Below are 8,229 nucleotides of genomic sequence, written 5' to 3'. Positions count from 1 at the left end.
TTTTGATAAATGGAATCATTGTTTTTTTCCAAAGTTTTTCTTTCTTTGTTTTGTTTTGTTTTCCTTGTTCATTTGTTTTTATTGTAACAGAGTTGACTGCACACATCTGTGGGGTGCAGGGTTATCAATACCTGTTTGCAATATGTGATGCTGAAATCAGGATAATTAGTATATTCAACAATATACGATATAATCAGTTTTCAAGGCCCTTTACCAATCCCTCCCTTACTCCCCCTCCCCTTCCCTTGCCCACTCCAAATTTTTTCTAATTACTTGTGTAACTGAAAATTTTAAAAATAGCAAGCAAAAGTTTAAATCATAAAAACAGCCAAATATATTGGACTTCCTTATCAATATATCGAACACTTTGGAGGGATCTTGAAAAAGTTCATGGAAAGATTTGTATTATATTTTAATTCTGTTTTTCCACGAACTTTTTGAAGTTCTGTTATCTAATCTTCACAATAACTCTAGGCCGTCACTACTGACATTATCCCCGTTTTACAGTCAAGGAACTAGAGGCACAAGGAAGTGTAAGTTTCTCACCCGGTGCACAGCTTAAATCCATGTATGAGAGCCCAATATTTAAACCACTGCGCTAAAGAGCAAAGAATAAGTGAAAGAAATGGAAATAGCAAGTAAAATTTCATGAGAGAAATGAGTGGGTAAAGCAATTGCTCAGGAAACCACATTTAAGGGGAGAAATTAATACAGCTCATGAAAGCACAGCCAAGCGTCCACAGCCCTCTGGATGCCCTAGGGCTTTTGGAACCTTGTTTTAATATTTGGACATCTAACATTTCGGGAGCTCACTCCTTTGTGATCAAGCCCTATATCCCTTGAAACAATGAGCTTTGTGCATGAGCTCCTTTTGTGCCTAATGATCCGTAGTGGAAGAAATGACTGGCCTTCTGACCTTTGTCTCCTAGCAACAGTGAGGCCTGTGTGCTCTCCCTAACCCTACCAATGGTTATATGACAATCCAACACATGGCCACAAGCACAATAGTGAAGCACTACTGCGTGACAATAATTTCAAAGGTAAGTTGAAAGAAGTAAGTGCTTTAAAAATTCCTCTGACGTGTCATACCACAAAAGTGAAAAACAGACAGCAAGGAGCAAGGAGGTGCTTGTCTCCTATGAATAATGAGTTTTCAAATACGATAATAACTTACTCAGACTTGCTGACCTCCACATGCAGAAATAAAACTAATTTGCAGAGTCATTAGCATTCAGCTCTGATCTCTCTATCCTTTTTGAAGAATCTTTCCTCCATCTGGAGGTCAATGTTTGTAGGGTCAGGATAACATTCTGCATTTTTAATCAGCTTTACAAATCACACTTCTTGCACAATGTCAGGCTGCCTGTGGTATTTTTATTTCATTTAGGAAGGAAAGTTAAATGTTTATAGCTCAATGCTCAATTTTAAGTTCTTCTGTATTCTCTGTTCAAATAAAATACTTTAGAGTTTGTGTGTGTTCTGTAAACTTGCACTTGGGAGAACATAATGTGTATATGTGTCCATGTGATAATCATAATTTCTCTAATATGCTTCCTCTCAGTTTAATCTCAGCATGTTAATTCAATGTAATTTAGAGTCCTAATCTATTAAGAATTCTAATGAATTCCTAATGAAGACCACAACTCAATAGAAAAGCAGGAAGAAGATATAATAAACAATTTTCACACACATGCAAAAGATATAAAAATGTCCTTCCTTGTTCTTGGATCTCAACATCATAAAATATAAGTTCTCCCTAAGTTCAGTTGTAAATATAATGCAATCACAATAAAAGTACCAAGTTTCAGGAGGCAGGCAGGTGATACCAAAGTTCATATGGAAAGTAAATAACGCAAGAATAGCTAGGAAAACACTGAAAAGGAAGAACTGTGAAAGCACCCAGCCCTATCAGATAATAGAACATAAACAGTGTGATATTGTGATATAGAGACAAACAGACCAAAAGAATAGAATCACAAGTCTAGAACTCAACTGCGTATAGAAATCTAGGGCGTATGATAAAAAGGACATTTCAAATTACTAAAGCAAAGAGATTTTTACATAAATGGTTTTGAGACAACTGGATAGCCACTTGGGAAAAGATGAAATAAGATCCATTCCTTGCACCACCCACCCCACACACGTATGTACATGCACACACCCTGCATGGATTAGAGATCTAAAAGTAAGAAATAAAACCTTACAAGTACTAGAAGAAAGCAGGAGTTACTTCTTCCATAATATGGATGTAGGGGGAAGGCTAACTATGCCTCAAAATCCTGATGAGATAAAAGAAAAGACTGATAAATTTGACTACATTAAAAATTTTTGAATAACAAAAGTACACAGTAAGCAGTCAAAAACCAGATGGCAAATAGCAAATATTTGCAACATAAATCACAGATGAAGCGTTGATATCTCTAAGGAACTTTTAAAAATTGAGGGGGAGAAGGAAGACCAAAACTCAGTAGAAAAACAGGAAGAAGATATAACAAATGATTTTCACACACACGCAAAACATATAAAAATGTCCCTTAAGCCTATGAAAAGACATTCAGCTTTACTCATAACAGGATAAACAGAAATTAAAACCACACTGACATACTGTTTTTCACCTATCAGACACGCAAAAATTCAAAGTTTAATGATACAGTCTTTTGGATAAAGCTGTGGGGATATAGGCTCTCTCTCTCTCTCTCTCTCATACATTTCTGAAGGAAATACAAAACAGTAAATCAATGGAGGGAAATTTGGCAATATATAACAAAACTACATATGCATTTATTTACCTTTCAGCCAAAGCAACAGTCTCTCTTCTATAAATTCACCCTGAAGATACACGTACAACACTATAAAAATATAAAAGCATAGGCTATTTTCTACTTGTAGTTGCAAATGTTGGCAATTACCTAAATTTCAAAGCACAGGGAATTGGTTAAATCCTGCGGTACACACACACAATGGAATACCATGCAGCTGAAGAAAGAATAAGGCAGATCTTCATAAACTGATGCAGAGTGATTTCCAGGACATTCTGTTAAGTGAAAAACACAAAGTGCAAAAGTGCATTATCTTTTTGTGTAAGGAACAAGGGACATTAAGAAAACTTACATAAATCTGTTTTTGTTGCAACACACACACACACACAACGCACACAAAAAGAATGAACCATAAAACAATAAAATTTGTTACCTACAGGTGATAAAAGAAATGGGGTCTGTATTAGCCGTTTGTGTTGCTATAACAGAAATATCTGAAACTGGGTAATGTATAAAGAGCGGAGGTGTATCTGGCTTACGATTCTGGGACAGGTGCATCTTGCCCGGGCTTCAGGCTGCTTCTACTCATGGCAGAAAGTGGCAGCAGTCGGTGGGTACATGGCAAGAGGAAGCAAGAGAGAGAGACAGAGAGAGAGAGAGAAGGTGCCAGGGTCCTGTAAACAACTAGCTCTTGTGGGAACTAATAGAGTGAGAACTCACTCATTAATACCCCCTCCCCCAGGAAGAGCATTAATCCATTTATGAGGGATCCGCCCCCATGACTCAATTGGTTTCCAGCACTGCCACATTGGGGATCAGATTTCCACATGAGTTTTGGAGGGGACAACACATCCAAACTCCATCAGGGTCCACAGGTGAAAGGAAGGAACGAAGTGTCTACGAGTACATCTTTTTTATAGGTATGGCTTTTGAAAGCATGTCGACAAATTAAAAAGCTAAATCCACAAGGGTGAGAGAAAAACCTAAAATAATGCAAACGGAAATGAGTACATCTTTTTTATAGGTATGGCTTTTGAAAGCATGTTGACAAATTAAAAAGCTAAATCCACAAGGGTGAGAGAAAAACCTAAAATAATGCAAACGGAAACAAATGATACCAAAAGTGTTAAACAAAAAACGTAACCACACTGAAGAGGAAAAATATGAACTAACACAAGGAAGCTTCACACACAGCACTTCAGTTACATAACCTCAGTCTAGGGGGGAAACCACAAACAAGTTTAGAGGCTTTTTTTTTCTTTTTTTTTGTGTAGTGGTATGTATTAGTCAGGGTTCTCCAGAGAGACAGAATGAATAGGATGTGTTATACATATATGAGAGGGGATTTATTAGGGGAATTAGCTCACATGATTGTGGAGAGAAGTCCCACTATAGGCCGTTTGCAAACAGGATGCCGGTAGCACAGCTCAGTACAAGTCTGAAGGCCTCAAAACCAGGGAAGCCGATGGTGTCCTTGGTGTAAGAGTCTCGGGCTCTGATGTCCATGGACAGGAAAGAAGAGTGTATCCCAGCTCCAGCAGATAGAAAGTGATTCACCTTTTTTCTCTGTCTTTTGTTCTCTCCAGCAGATTGGATGGTTCCCACCCACACTGAGGGCAGGTCTTTCCACTCAGGCTCTCATGCTAATCTCTGCGAGAAATACCTTCATGGACACACCTAAAAAGATAGTTTTACCAGGTTTCTGGGCATTCCTTAATCTAATCAAGTTGACACCTAGAATTAACTTTCACATGGTATAAAAATAGAAATTCTTAAACTATTTTATGTGTATTGTAGGACTGAGCAAAAAGTATATTTGATGATATTGTTTGGAGCCATGGTTCTCACTGTGGAAGAAGGAAAGTATCAAAATGCAGAGTGGAGATAAGCAAGGAAGAACCTAAGAGATTTGATTAGGATTGGAGGTATCAGTACAAACTCATAATTACAAATCTATAAACATATGTATATATTTCTTAGTACTGTCTGCTAAAAGGACCTACAAGCAATCAGCACATCTAGTTGCCAGAAGATGTCAACACTGCTTTGCAGGGGTTCCAATGGGCTAAATCTGGAATAACTTAAGCATCAGAATAAATAAGTGTCCATTTATTTACAGGAATTTAAATAAATGACTCGTGAACTATGGTTAGTTGACTTATGAGTCAATGAGAATAGAGAAATAGAGACGGAGATAGATGATTCATTGATAAATAAATGATAAATAGATGAGAAAGCAGAACTCATTCATACAGCTCATTCGCCTGGGACAATCCGAGCATCAAAATAAGTAGGAAATGTACTGCGTTATAGTCCATTCACTAGAGCAGGAACCATGAGTTCATACGGATGACAGGAGAGAAAGAGAGGGAAGGAGGGAGAAACAGTTCATACAGCTCATTCATTTTTTTTAAAATAGTGATTTTTAACTGCATCTACTCCCTACCAACTGATGAATGTACAGAAAGTGATGGAATTAAAAACCATTATTTTGCAACCATACAAGAAAGATTTTTGTTGTTGTTTTTTACTTTTTTACATTTAACCTAATTTTATTCATGTTTGCCTTGGGATGGGAAATAGGTCATTCAGTAAAAAACACAGTAAAAATCAAATATGTCTTATCATGTACAACTTTTAAACTATAATACTGCTGTCTCTTAATTACTTTCATGCACACAAGTCTAACATTACTTTTAAAAAAATAGACACAATTAAGACTTCTAGAAGTGTTTTATAAGAAAGTAATTCCCAATTTTTCTTTGTAGGTAGATCAAGCACCTCCAAACTATGAATCCTTATACATAGTGAGCACTTTACTTAAAATAAACACTTAAGTAAATTAAGTATATGGACAGCATTAGGATAGGTTGACACTATATATTCAGCTAGGTAGGCAACAAATCATAGTGCCAAATGGAGAAAATATATTTGCAAGTGAATTTTTAAAACTAAGTTAACTTTTATAATTAAATACAGAAAATATATTGATCTGATAAAATAAATAAGATGTGATGTATTAACACCTCACTATGAAGAATGCATACCAGTGCAACTGTAAACAATGTGTGAGTCTTACAAAAGTAGTTTACGGGCCAGCCGTGGCTCACTCAGGAGAGTGTGGTGCTGACAACACCAAGGCCACAGGTTCGGATCCTATATAGGGATGGCTGGTTAACTCACTTGGGAGACCGTGGTGCTGACAACACCAAGTCAAGGGTTAAGATCCCCTTACTGGTCATCTTTAAAAAAAAAAAAAGCAGATTAATAGTTGCCTAGGGTTAGAGGGGTGGAATAATTGGGGATGATGGCTAAGGGATTTCGTTTTGGAGTCATGATAGAGTTCTACAACTGCTGTGATGATTGCAAAACTCTGAGTGTGCTCAAATCCATCGAGTCACACACTGTAAGTGGGCGAGTTGTGTGGCGTGGACATTACATCTCAATAAAAGCTGTTCCAAAACAAATGTGGGGGCCGGCCCGTAACTCACTTGGGAGACAGTGGTGCTGACAACACCAAGTCAAGGGTTAAGATCCCCTTACTGGTCATCTTTTTTTTTTTTTTTTTTTAAAAGGAGTTTACTACAATAGACTCTGGCTAAATAGAAGTGCGGATTGTAAAGCACTGTGGGTGGCACCTGTTCTGCCACATAATTTTGCTAACTTAGGTAGAAGACACACGTGTACCACATTCAACATTCATTTTCAGTTGCTGCTGGTGTCGTGTTTTAAGAAATGTGAACAGTATGAAAAACTTGAAAATACTCATGAATGAAAAATGTTTTAGGAAAAAAATAGATATTTTCATGCAGCTATATACAGCCTCACTGTGTAAATTCCAAGGCAAGACTTTTGTTTCCTGTAAAACAGGTCAGCATTCTATGAGAGGATGCTTGCTTGTCTTAGTGCATTTCTTGTCTCTTCCAGCACCGCATTATTTTGCTCTATTCTGTATTTGTGGGTGCAAATGACATGCCAGTTAAAATGGAAACTATCTCACATGTTAGAGAAAAGTCTGGATTTTAAAAACCGAGNTGCCAGTTAAAATGGAAACTATCTCACATGTTAGAGAAAAGTCTGGATTTTAAAAACCGAGAACTAATAAAATCCTTATTAATTGACACCATCTGATTCAAGTAAAAAATGATTTAAACACTATGGGGGGGGGGGAAGACAATACATTCCATGAAGAATACCAAGAGAAATGTCTGCTGAGAGTTTTAGTTCAGATGTTTCAGAAGGCTGCTTTACGAGGAATTCGAGGGGAAGATTTCACAGCAGAAGGTGTTAATGTGGCCTGTGTTGATCTAAGTGGGGACCCGCTGGACTGTGAAACTGCGGGATGCCTGTGGGTTCAAGCTGCTTGTTAAAGAGGAATTCCCCACTGTTGTTCAGAAACCCGTCCTTATTTTCTCTCTCCCCAAGCTCCCATCCTCTTCTGGCTCAGTTTCCAGCATTTCAGTATCTTCTTTTCCGCTAAAAACGTGTTCAAGTAACTGGCATAAGTGTTTTCCTTCTCAATGTATTCATCCTTCCTTGTCTCATAACAAAACCGACAGATGAGAAAACAGTCCTCCCCACCACTCACAAACTGGCTATCCCACGAAGATCGGTAAAAGGCTTATTCACCAAACTCACCAAAGTCACCGTTTCTGTTTTCTGTTTTTCTCGGCTTCCTGACTTTGACATCAAACTTCTCAGTTCTAGTTCGGACACCGAGCTATTCAAGTCGTTTAATTTATCAACAACATAGTGCGCTCATGCTGTGAACCAAGCCTAATAGTTCCTGCAATAAAGAATCAAAATCAAATCTCTGATTCTTTTCCCTTTCTTTTTCAGCCAGTTGCTATGATGCTTCCTCTAGAGCCATCTGGGCTTTAACCAATCCATTCATTCCACATTTTGACTTGTCTTTCTTACCAGGTTTTTCTTTGCTTTGCTCTAATTACAAAGATCTATAGTAAGCTTGGGTTCATAATAATGGTTAACTTCACTCTCTCTCCAAACTAAGTTATCTAAATATGGTGATGACCTCGTTTTGTAGTTAGAAGTACGGCTGCACTCCAGGTCACAGTATTTGTTTTCATGATGATTTGGGTACTGCCAACAAGGCTCAGTAGAGTCATTGATATCAAAAGCAGGATCCTCCAGTTACTTTCCTCAATCCTCCACTTACTTTCCTCGATCTCCATCCAAATATTTTCAAGGATCAACTTGTACTTCTTCATCAGTGACATCATACAGAGCTCTTGTGTCAAGCCAAACTTCATCAATAACAAAATTGTTACTAGAGGCTAATCATGCTCTGGAAATTGATGAGCACCGTAACTTGCCCACTTGTAAATGTGGCTATGAGTCTCATCTATAAGCAAAAGCATCAACTTCATCTTCATTATGAAAAGGATGCCCTGAAATTGGCTCATCCATTGGAAAGGAATATATGCTCATGTAAGGGCAGGAGAGAGCTGCT

At 37.7% G+C, this 8,229-nt stretch overlaps 1 pseudogene; it reads right to left on the bottom strand.

Moving 5' to 3' along the window:
- Nucleotides 1-6,979: 6,979 nt before the first annotated feature.
- LOC103591668 overlaps nucleotides 6,980-8,229 on the bottom strand; it is a 5,260-nt pseudogene continuing 4,010 nt past the window's right edge.

This window comes from Galeopterus variegatus, unplaced genomic scaffold (assembly GCF_000696425.1).
Source record: "Galeopterus variegatus unplaced genomic scaffold, G_variegatus-3.0.2 Scaffold1005, whole genome shotgun sequence".
NCBI lineage: Eukaryota > Metazoa > Chordata > Mammalia > Dermoptera > Cynocephalidae > Galeopterus > Galeopterus variegatus.
The sequence above is the reverse complement of the archived record's forward strand: the minus strand, read 5'-3'. Positions and strand labels throughout refer to the sequence as shown.